The 11,888-nt window shown below is 47.6% G+C and overlaps 1 non-coding gene across 1 annotated transcript; it reads right to left on the bottom strand.

Annotated features, from left to right (window-relative positions):
- Positions 1–208: 208 nt before the first annotated feature.
- On the bottom strand, positions 209–399 carry LOC111751795 (U2 spliceosomal RNA). Its single transcript, XR_002786877.1, has one exon. It is a non-coding gene; the product is annotated as a U2 spliceosomal RNA (small nuclear RNA).
- Between the last annotated feature and the right edge of the window lie 11,489 nt (positions 400–11,888).

Genomic DNA, 11,888 nt, shown 5'->3' with positions numbered 1-11,888 from the left:
CCAGGGGGGGCCTGAGCGGCAAACCCTCCCGGTAGGCTTTTCAGAGGTGTGGCAGACGTGAGGACCCGAGCTGCTGTCTCGCCGGCGAAGAGGAGACATTACTCCGTAAGGCGCCCCGGCTAGAAGACGCGGGCGCCGGATAAACGCAAAAGACAAGGAGAAGCGCGCCATTTCTGCTGCTGTTAGACCGCCGGTTGTGGTCCCCGCAGGGGGGTGCACCGTTCCTGGAGGTACTGCAATACCAGGTCGATGCGTGGAGTGGACGGAGCAAGCTCCTATTCCAACTCCCAGCTCCAAAAATCCATTTAATATATTGTCCTCGGATAGAGGACGTATCAGATATTAAACTGATAAGAACAGATACTACACTTGATCTTAGCCAAAAGGCCGAGAAGCGATGCCGGGCTCCGCCCCCCTCGCCGGGGCACTGCTCCCCTCACACATCTTCAGCTCACGGTGAGCACACACAGCCTCAACCCAGGACTCACCCGCTCTCCTACTTTTGCCACCGTTCTGCTGTCAGAACCTCAGCGAATACGTGGCTTGGCAGGTTGATACTTATTGGGGCCTTTTGCACCTTTTAACTTTTCAGCTCCCCTAGCTTCCGGGCGAAACAGACATTTCTCATTTGCATGAACCGACCACACGGGCCTTCTCCGGCTCGGCGGGACCGCCCCCTCGCCTTGGAACCCAAACCCAAACCCAAACCCAGCCGCACGTAAATCAACAGAGAGGATGGGGTGGGACAGCTCCTTCAGCCGCGTCGCCCTGGGAAAAAGGAGGAAAAACCCAGGACGAGCAAGACGCAAACCGCTCTATGAGGTTTTTCTTTCAAATCCTTAAACGCACAGCTACGCTGAAAGGGTTTCACAGTGTCCTCCTAACCGTATACCACCTCCACACACGTATGTATATAGACATATACGGATAAGTGTACACACACGTATCTCGATTTCACCTTCTCTCTCTCCCTCCCTCTCTTTTATGATGATGAGGATTTATTTACCATTAATTTTCTTCTTTTCTTCTTGGTGGGCGTCGCCAGAGTACAGTCCCCCGGGCAATGCAGGCGATGACAGGTTCACCGGGTGGACCGGCGACTCCTGGGTACGGGGCCCTCCGTGGGGAGGACACAGCTTCGCGGTAAATCCAGTCCTCTCCTGCGAGGGGAGGAGCATTCCAGGCACAAGGAGCCACCAGTTCAGACGCCCTAAGGAGGTTCCCGAGGAAGAGCGTGGGAGGCCGGGGTGGCTGAGGCTGACCTGCCCGCTACAAATTGGGAGTTTTCCCACTACCCCGGGTCGGGATGCCAAGCGGTAAGCTCCGGGGGCCCCAGGGGCTCCCTCTCACTTCCGGCCTGCTAGCTCCCACTACTCCCTCAGGTTTGGTAATTTGCTACAACGACTCACAGAACTCGGGAAAGCGCTCTGCTTAGGATTACAGTTTTATTACAGCAAAAAGGATACAAACGAAGAGACGCAGAGCCTGAGGCCTGGGAGCGTTCCCAACGCGGAGCTTCCACGTGCCAAAAAGGGATGCGCTACCCTCGCCCCTGCATGGATGCCTTTCACCAACCGGGAAGCCCGGGGAGCTTCCGAGTCCAGAGCCTTTATCGAAGCCTCATTAAGCAGGCAGGATTGATTGAATCGTGCCTCCCCACCCCCCCACCCCACCCCCCGCCCCGCGCCCTGCAGTCAACTGAGTCCTTCTGGCCTGGCCAACCCCCACCAAAGAGGCACCTCATTAGGTGGTGTGGTCTGGAGCCCTCATCCAAGACACTTCACTCACTGGGGCACGGTCCCAACGTTTTAGAGGCTATCATCTCTCAGGGACCAAGGATAAAGACCAAATGCTTTGGGCAAAGTTAAAGCCTCCGCCCCACAGAGACTTAGAGGGACATGCCAACCAAACGCAACAAGTGATCCCGGACTGGCTCCTGGGCCAGGAAAACAAATGGCAGTAAGGGGCTCTGTTGAGATGATTGGCGAAATCTGAACACGGGCCGTAGATTATAGTATGGGGGTCAAGGTTAAGGAGCTGAGATCAGGCCAGGGTGTTGGAAGGATCATCTGCGCGGGTGTTGCCATCACCGGGAATCGTGACAGGAGTAAGTCGGCGAGAGACAGTGAGCCGGCAGCTAAAATCCCCAAGGAATGAGCGGGTGCGCAGTAGGACGGGAGACCCGCGGCTGGACCGATGGCGGGAAGGAGGTGAGGGAGTGGGTGGTATGCCACTCGAAGCTGAACTCCAAGCTGGGGTCGGGGCCAGTTCGGGAACATTGCCGTTGGTCTATGTGGACCACCGTGGAGGAGGAACAGTCCCCACTTTCCCTGCCAGAGGGAAATCAGTGGTGAGGTATTCCCATTCAGCTAGCACTTGATACTCTGAGGCTGCTGGAGTTCAATATCCTCAGATAGGAGAGCCATGGCAGAGCAAAGGAGAGAAGGGGCGTGAAGAAAACAATGGGTTTGGGGAAGAAGTCGTAAAGGATGCAGATTGCCTAATGGGAATGAGATTTGGGAAATAGGGAAGAGTTGTGTGGCCTGGGCTTCTTGTGGTTAATGGGCATGGAGGGAAGGGCAGGGTTGCAATGGTGTGTCATCCTATATGTACACAATGCATGATAAGGAGCTTTAATGGGGGGCAGGGACAACAGCGTGGAGCCTGGAACCAGGTTGGAGCCTCAGATCTGCTAGGTGTGTTAGCTGGAGACACCCCCTCTGGTAAGGTGGGTAATTACAGCAACTAAATTCAAGTTTGTTGCGAGGATGATGAGAGTTATCCCAAAGAGTTTATAGGCTAAGAACATACTTCTCCTTACACAGTGAGTGCTAACATGCCAGCACCACGAGTTGCTGTTTAGTCAACTCCGACTCATGGTGACCCCATGTGTCAGAGTAGAACTGTGCTCCATAGGGTTTAAATGGCTGATATTTTGGAAGCAGATCACCAGGTCCTTGTTTCTGATACACTTCCACCCAAACCACCAACTTTGCCACCCTTTTGTTAGTGGCCCAGTGCGCTAGCCGTTTGCACCAACACAGGGACCCCTAGTGCTAATACAGACAATTGCTACTACTACTTCATGCTAGTACATGACTACTGTTAGCTGGCTTAAAATGCAACAGATCGATACCAGGCGGGCCAATAACTTACCAAGGCAAGAGCATGTAAAAGAAGAAAAAAAAAAAAAAAGAGGGAACTGGAAGCTAAGAGTGAGTTAGCAAGAACCTAAATGTGGGGAACTATGACTCTAGAAAAATTGGAAGTTGTCAAAAATGAAATGGAACACTTGAAAGTAGATATCCTAGGCATTAGTGAGCTGAAACGGACTGGTATTTGCCGTTTTGAATCAATCACAAGGTCAGCTACGCTCGGAGTCACAAACTGAAGAGGAACAACACTGCATTCACTGTCAAAAAGAACATTTCGAGACCTATCCTGAAGTGCAAAGTGTCAGTGGTGGGATAATATCCATACACTGACAAGGAAGACCAGTTAATATGACTGTTAATCAAATTTACACACCAACCACGAAGATTAAGAAATTTAAGATTTTTACCAACTTTTGCAGTCTGAAATTGATCAAACAGGCAATCAGGACACATTGCTAATTACTGGTGATTGAAATGTGAAAGCTGGAAACAAAGAGGAAGGATCTGTAGTTGGGAAGTATGCCCTTGGTGATAGAAACGACTCTGGAGATTGCATGATAAAATTTTGCAAGACCCACGACTTATTCATTGCAAATACCTTCTTCAGCAACATAAATGGCGACTATACATGTGGACCTCACCAGATGGAATACACAGGAATCAAGTCGACTACATCTGTGGAAAGGGACAATAGAGGTGCTGAACATTATCAGTCAGAACAAGGCCAGGGGCCAACTGCAGAAGAGACACCATCAATTGCTCAACTGCAAGTTCAAGTTGAAGCTGAAGAAAATTAAAACAAATCCACAGCAGCCAAAGTACAACCTTGAGTATATCCCACCCGAATTTAGAGACCATTTCAAGAATAGATTTGATGCATTGAACACTAACAACTGAAGACCAGACGAGCTGTGGAATGACGTGTAGGATATCGTACATGAAGAAAGCAAGAGGTCATTAAAAAGACAGAAAAGAAAGGAAAGACCAAAATGTTTGTCAGAAAAGACTCTGAAACTTGCTGTTGAACCTAGAGTAGCTAAAGCAAATGGAAGAAACGATGAAGTAAAAGAGCTGAAGATTTCAAAGGGCGGCTCGAGAAGATAAAGTATTATAATGAAATGAGCAAAGACCTGGAGTCAGAAAATCAAAAGAAAAATACACTGTGTTAGGCTGGGTTCTCTAGAGAAGCAAAACCGTTGAAACATACGTGTATATAGAGAGAGATTTATCTCAAGGAAAGGGCTCATGAGGCAAGTCCCAAGTCTGCGGGTCAGGTATCAGGCTGGAGGCTTCTCCTGACTCACGTAGCTTCAGGGGCTGACGAACCCAAGCTCACGGGCTGTGGTGACTGAGGAATCTAAGGTCTGCAGGCAATACAGCAGGCCTCTGGCTCGAGCCCCAAGAAATGGAGGTCAGATGATGACAAGCTGGATGCAGCCTCCAGAGCTAGCAAAAGCCAGCAAGCTTTGCCAGAATTTACATAGATACATATTTTGGCTGCAGGCCACACCCCTGAGTAACTCCCTTTACAACCGATTGGCTGATCACATCAGATCATGTCATGGAGGATGACTACATCATTACAGAACTGCCACATTACATCATTACATAACTGCCAAACCACTGAGAATCACAGCTCAGCCCAACTGACACATAACCTTAACCATCGCAGTTCACCCTTTGTCAATTTGGCACCTCTACACATCTCCTTAAACCATACACAATCTCTAAGTAAACAATTACAAAGTCATATCTGCCCTGTGTCTTAGTTATCCAGTACTGCTATAACAGAAATACCACAAGTGGATGGCTTTAACAAAGAGAAATTTATTCTCTCACAGTCTAGGAGGCTAGAAGTGTGAATTCAGGGTGCCAGGTCCAAGGGAAGGCTTTCTCTCTCTGTCAGTTCTGGGAGAAGGTCCTTGTCATCAATCTTCCTTGGTAAAGGAGCTTCTCAGCACGGGGGCCCCAGGTCCTAAGGACGAGCTATTGTCCTGGCTCTTGTTCTTGGTGGTATGAGTTCCCCTTGTCTCTCTGCTCAGTTCTCTCTTTTATATCTTGAAAGAGATTGGCTCGAGACACAACCCAATCTTGTAGATTGAGTCCTGTCTCATTAACGTAACTGCTGCTAATCCCACCTCATCAACATCATAGTGATAGGATTTACAACACATAGGAAAACCACACCAGATGACAAAATGGCGGGCAGTACTGGGAATCACGGCCTAGCCAAATTGATACACATACTTTTGGGGGACACAATTCAACCCATATCACCCTGTTTGCATCTTATATTTTATAAGTGGAGAAAACAAAAATATTTGATGCACACATACAAGGAAGAAATACTCATATCAATTACAGTCCTCATTTCTGCAACTGATCACATTGTTGTAACTGGTATTTAGAACTACCTTTTTCCCCCATGCGTCCGTATTCTCTGTACCCTCAACAAGCACCTCAGCTGGTCATGGTTCTTTGCATGGCAAGGTGAGTAAAACCTTCATTCCTGAAGGGTCTGGGCCATTAGTAATCATGTCGGAATTGAGTTGCTGTAGTTGTCCACTGACTTTAATCACAGGGCATAGTAGTACTAAGAGATGGCGTAAGGGATCTCCTGTATTCCAGACTTAATCTTCTTCTTCTTTTTGTTTTAATTGTGTTTCAGGTGAAAGTTTACAGAGCAAATTAGTCTCTAATTAAAAAGTTAACACAAATTGTTTTGTGACATTGCTTGGCAACCCTGCAACATGTCCGTACTCTTCCCGTCTTCACCCCACTTTCCTGTTTCCATTTGTCCAGTTTTCCTGTCCCTTCCTGCCGTTTTGTCTTTGCTTTTGGGCTGATGTGCCCATTAGCCTCTTATACATGATTGAACTACAAAACACACTCTTCACGCGTGTTTTTCTTGGCCCTATAGTCCAGACTAATCTTTGGCTGCAGGGTGGCCCTCAGGAGTGACTTCAATACTGAATTAAAATGGTGTCCAGGGGCCATAGTCTCAGAGTTTCTCCAGTCTCTTTCTGTGGTGGTTAAGATTGTGTGTCAACTTGGCTGGGCCATGATTCTCAGTGTTTTGACAGTTGTATAATGTTGTGACCACTTCCATGTTGAGATCTGATATGTGATCACCCCCATGGTAGGATCTGCTCTGAGTAGCCAATCAGTTGAAAGGGAGTTTCTTTGGGTGTGTGGCCTGCATCAACAATAAGCAGACATTCTGAAAGGCTAGGGGGCTTTTTGCGGGCACTGGGTTCTGCAGCTGGCTCCTGTTCCTCTCACCTCCGGTTCTTGGGACTTGAGCTAGTGGCTTACCTGTGGTCTTGCCTGCCGATCTTGGGATTCACCAATCTTCACGGCCTGTAAGCGAGAGCCCTGCTCTCTGACCTGCTGATCTTGGGTTCGTCAGCCCCTGTGACTACGTGAAGAAGTAGAAACCTTTGTCCTGACCCATGGACTTGGGACATTCCAGCTTCTACAACCTCGTGAGACATTTCCTTGATATAAATCTCTCTATATAGATATATTTATATGCTTTACTGGTTTTGCTTCTCTGGAGAACCCAGCCTAAGACGCCAGCCCTCCTGTCTTAGTTATCTAGTGCTGCTATAACAGAAATACCACAAGTGGATGACTTTAACAAAGAGAAGTTTATTTTTCTCAGAGTAAAGTAGGTTAAAAGTCCACAATCAGGGTGTCAGCTCCAGGGGAAGGCTTTCTTTGTGGGCCTTCTCACCAATCTTTCCCCAGGCTAGGAGCTTCTCTGCACAGGAACCCTGGGTCCAAAGGACAGGCTCTGTCCTACTGCTTTCTTGGTGGTATGAGGTCCCCCTGTCTCTCTGCTCGCTTCTTTCTTTTATGTCTCAAGAGATTGCCTCAAGACACAATCCAAACTTGTAGGTTGAGTCCTGCCTCACTAACACAACTGCTGCCCATCCTCCCTCATTAACATCATAGAGGCAGGATTTACAACATATAGGAAAATCACACAATACCAGGAATCATGGCCCAGCCAAATTGATAGGCACATTTTTGGAGGGGACATAATCCAGTCCATGACACCTCCCCTCCCTCATAACCATCAAAGATTATTTCTTTCCCTGTGGAAGGAAACGTTTTCATGTGTTTTTATTGAGCATAATGCCCTCCAGATTCATCCATGTTGTTAGATGTTTTGCAGATTCATCATTGTTCTTTATCTTTGCATAGTATTCCATTGTGTGTATGTACCATAGTTTGTTTACCCATTTTTCTGTTGATGGGCGCTTAGGTTGTTTCTGTCTGTTTCCTGTCGTGAATAATGCTGCAGTGAACATGGGTGTGCATATGTCTATTTGTGTGACAGCTCTTGTTTCCCTAGGATATATTCCTAGGAGTGGGATTCCTGGAACGTATGCTATTTCTATTTCTAGCTTCTTAAGGAAGCACCATAACGTTTTCCAAAATGATTGTACCGTTTTGCATTCCCCCCAGCAGTGCATAAGAGTTCCAATCTCCCTGCAACCTTTCTAACATTTGTTATTTTCTGTTTGTTTGTTTGTTTGTTTGTTAACTCCAGACATAATCATCTTTACCTCCATTGTGAAACACCAATCCAATTTCCCCTTGGTAAGCAAGATCAATTGCACCAGCCAATATAGTAACTCCCCTTTTTTACCTGTTGTTCCATAGTCATAAGGAGCCCAAAGTGGCCAGGTGAAATTCTTAACTTCCAGTTCAATAGAATCTGTATTTTGTCTCTGCGTGGGAGCATTTCTCCCTTTGGAAACAGGACCTCCGGACCTGCAGAGCACAGCGTTGTGGGGACAGGAAGAAAAAATTTTATGAGTGGATCACAAGGGGTAATAGTGAGTGGTGTCACTGCTATTTCCATCCCTTGATTCCTGGAGCTGTGAATCCTGGCTATGGGAGAAAGAGCGCCATATATTGGACACTGGTTTAGAGCATATACAGCCTCCTGGAGAACACTGGCCCAACCCTGCAAAGTATTGCCACCTTGCTGGCACTGTAATTTTGTCTTTAGGAGGCCATTCCATCATTCTATCAAGCCAGCTGCTTCAAGGTGATGGGGAACGTGGTAAGACCAGTGAATTCCGTGAGCGTGGGCCCATTGCCACACTTCCATTTGCTGTGAAGTGAGTCCCTTGATCCGAGGCAATGCAGTGTGGGATACTATGACGGTGGATAAGGCATTCTGTAAGTCCATGGATGGTAGTTGTCTTAGTTATCTAGTGCTGCTATAAGAGAAATACCACAAGTGAGTGGCTTCAACAAGCAGGAGTTTATCTTCTCACGGTCTAGTAGGCTAGAAGTCCAAATTCAGGGCATCGGCTCCAGGGGAAGACTTTCTCTCTCTGTTGGCTCTGGACGAAGGTCTTTCTCATCAATCTTCTCTGGTCAAGGAGCTTCTCATCGCATGGGCCCCAGGCCCGAAGGACGTGCTATTCTCCTGGCTCTTGTATCTTGGTGGGATGAGGTCCCCGTGTCTCTCTGCTCACTTCTCTCTTATATATCTCAAAAGAGATTGGCTCAAGACACAACCCAATCTTGTAGATTGAGTCCTGCCTTATTAGCATAACGGCTGCCAATCCCATCTCATCAACATCATGGAGATAGTATTTACAACACATAGGAAAATCACATCAGATGACAAAATGGTGAACAATGAACAATCACACAATACTGGGAATCATGGCCTAGCCAGATTGATACACATATTTTTTTGGAACACATCTCAATCCATGCAGTATTTTGGCTGAAGCGTTGCATTCAGGGAAGGCAAATCTGTGTCTGGAGCAAGTATCTATCCCATTAAGAACAAAAGGGGGCCCTTTCCGTGATGGAAGTGGTCCAATGTAATCGATCTGCCACCAGGTTGCTGGCTGATCACCTCAAGGAACAGAGCCATATTGGGGACTCAGTGTTGTTCTCTGCTGGTGGCATGCTGGGCACTCAGCAGTGGCTGTAGCCAAGTTGGCCTTGGTGAGTGGAAGTCCATGTTGCTGAGGCCATGCATAACCTCCATGCCTGCCACCATAGCCACTAGGTTCATGAGCCCATTGGGCAATGATGGGAGTGGCTGGGGAAAGGAGGCGGCTGGTTTCCACAGAACACATCATCCTATCCACTCGACTGTTAAAATCCTCCTGTGACGAGCATTCACACAAGACAAAAATATCTTCACTTCTTTGGCCCATCCACATATCTCTTCCGCATAAATCCTTGTCTCCAATTTTCCAATCATGTTCCTTCCAAGTCCCTGGCCATCTAGCCAAACCATTGGACACAGACCATGAATCAGTATACAGTTTTACATCTGGCCATTTCTCCTTCCAAGCAAAGCAAACGGCCAGGCACACTGCTTGAGGTTCTGCCCATTGGGAGGCTTTCCTTTCGTCACTGTCCTTCAGGGAGGTCCCACAAATGGGCTGCAGTGTTGCCACTGTCCACTTTTGAGCGGTGCCTGCATATCATGTGGAACCGTCTGTAAGCCAGGCATGAGTTTTCTCTTCCTCAGTCAACTGGTCACAAGGAACTCACCATGATGCCATAGGTGCAGCCTGGGAGAGAGCAGGTAATGTGACAGGAGTGGAGATCCTCGGCATTGGGGCCACTTCCTCATACAACTTACTGTGACTTCAGGTCCTGCTCGGGTCTGATCTCGTATATACCAGTTTCATTTAATGATGGTGTGCGGCCGTGCATGTCTGATTTTATGGCTCTGTGGGTCAGACAACACCCAGTTCACGATGGGCAGCTCAGGCCACATGGTGACCTGGTGTCCCATGGCTAAGCATTCAGCCTCATCTCAGGCCCAGGAACAAGCCAAAAGCCGTTTCTCAAAAGGACAGTAGTTATCTGCAGAGGATTGCAGGGCCTTGCTCCAAAATCCTAAGGATCTGCACTGTGGTTCACCAATAGGGGCCTGGCAAAGACTCCAAACAGCATCTCTATCTGTCACTGACACTTAAAGCACTGTTGGATCAGCTGGATGATATGGCCCAAGTGCCAGAGTGGCTTGCACGGCAGTCTGAACCTGCTGCAGAGCCTTCTCTTGTTCTGGGCCCTACTCAAAACTAGCAGCTTTTCGAGTCACTTGATAGATAGGCTGAAGTAGCACACCCAAATGAGGGATATGCTACCTCCAAAATCCAAAGAGGCCCACCAGGCATTGTGCCTCCCTTTTAGTTTTGGAGGGGCCATATGTGACAACTTGTCTTTCACTTTAGAAGGAATATCTTGGCATGCCCCACACCACTGAACTCACAGAAATTTCACTGAGGTGGAAGGCACCTGAATTTTTGTGGGATTAGTTTCCCACCCTCTTGCATGCAAATATTTTACCAATAAGTCCAGAGCCATTGACACTTCTTCTTTACTCGGTCCAATCAGCATACTATCATCAATGTAATGGACCAGTGTGACATCTTGTGGAAGGGAAAGGTGATCAAGTTCCCTGCAGACTAAATTATGACATAGGTCTGGAGAGTTGATATACCCCTGAGGTGGAACAGTGAGGTGTATTGCTAGCCTTGCCAGCTGAAGGCAAACTGCTTCTGGTGTTCCTTCAAAACTAGAATTGAGAAAAAAGCATTGGCCAGATGAATAGCTGCATACCAAGTACTCAAGCAATGAAACCACATCTGGAAACAGCAGCTGCAATTGGAGTCACCACCTGGTTAAGTTTATGATATTCCATTGTCATTCTTCAAGTGTATGATATTCCATTGCACAGGCCAAATAGGTGAGTTGAGTGGGGATATGGTGGGAATTACCACCCTGCATCCTTCAAGTCCTTCGTGGTGGCAGTAATCTCTGCAATCCCTCCAGGAATGCGGTATTGCTTTTGGCTTATGTCTTAGTCATCTAGTGCTGCCTATAACAGGAATAGCACAAGTGGATGGCTTTAACGAAGAGTTAAGGTAAAGTAGGCTAAAAGTCCAAATTCAGGGCATCAGCTCCAGGTGAAAGCTTTCTCTCTGTCGACCGTCCCATCAGTCTTCCCCTGGACTAGGAGCTTCTCCACACAGGGACCCTGGGTCCAAAGGATGCACCCTGCCCCCAGCACTGCTTTCTTGGTGGTATGAGGTGCCCAACTCTCTGCTTGCTTCCCTTTTCTTTTATCTCTTGTAAGATAAAAAGGTGGTGCAGGCCACACCCCAGGGAAACTCCCTTTACATTGGATCAATGATGCGACCTTAGGGCATTACAATCCCACCCTAATCCCACTATTACTCTGCTGTCCATTACGGTAACCACATCCACCTTGTTTTTGTTGATTGAGTTCCACCACTTGGCTCCTACCACCATGGGGTCCTCCTACAATCAGGCCCATTGTAGTTAGGTGTCTTAACTCAGGGCAGTTCCCACTGTGAAGTCTGACATACAGAAAATAGCAACCACAGCAATATTCGAGGATGTTGGGGCTCCCTTCACAAATTTGTTCCTCACCATTGTGGAAAAAGGCATGACCTCTGGGCACTCCATGTGTGGGTCTGTGGGCCTAACCTGATAAATCCACTCTGACACGCCAATTTCCCTAAGACCTTGGATACCTTCTTCTACAGTGTACAAAGGCAGGTCCGTTATTTCAACCTAATTCAATGTAGTCCATGGTGTAATCCATGCTTCAGTGACCCAACCAGATAAACTACTAGATCCTTTCATAACCTCTGGAGCTGAAACATTGAATGAAGACTCTGTGCTTAGTTGGTACATATCAATAAACTCAGA

Source organism: Loxodonta africana, chromosome 18 (genome assembly GCF_030014295.1).
Source record: "Loxodonta africana isolate mLoxAfr1 chromosome 18, mLoxAfr1.hap2, whole genome shotgun sequence".
NCBI classification, from domain to species: Eukaryota; Metazoa; Chordata; class Mammalia; order Proboscidea; family Elephantidae; genus Loxodonta; species Loxodonta africana.
Note: the sequence above shows the minus strand (reverse complement) of the source record. Positions and strands in the feature narration are given on the sequence as shown.